This window comes from Penaeus monodon, chromosome 15 (genome assembly GCF_015228065.2).
Source record: "Penaeus monodon isolate SGIC_2016 chromosome 15, NSTDA_Pmon_1, whole genome shotgun sequence".
In the NCBI taxonomy this organism is placed as follows: domain Eukaryota; kingdom Metazoa; phylum Arthropoda; class Malacostraca; order Decapoda; family Penaeidae; genus Penaeus; species Penaeus monodon.
In genome coordinates, this window is record NC_051400.1 from 35,983,673 (window position 1) to 35,984,097 (window position 425).

Consider the following 425-nt stretch of genomic DNA (forward strand, 5'->3'; position numbering starts at 1 on the left):
TGTATGCAAATTTGTATCAAATAAAAATAAAAAGAAATACATAATTTTTCTTTTCCTGTATTTTTTTCCCAAAGGCGCTTTTAGAGGATTTTGGATATGTTAATCTACGTAACACTGCGCCTTTTTTGAGACCAACTTCATTAGCATAATGTATATATTTGTTTTCTGATGCGACACTGTTTTTAAGAGACTATATCTACCCCAACAACCTCCACCAACTCATGTCATACAGCTTAATCACGTCAGCATGACTCGCGTGTGAAGCATCACTACTTTTGCAATGAACAGCTGCACAGCATGGAAACGGCAGCCTCTGCAGTGTCTGCTGCCGAGGCGCCGAAGGAGCGACTGGTGGCAGGCCGAGAAAAAAGAGAAAAAGTCGCTGCTGGTGAATTCGTGGCTTTTTATTTTTCATTTTTTTTAGA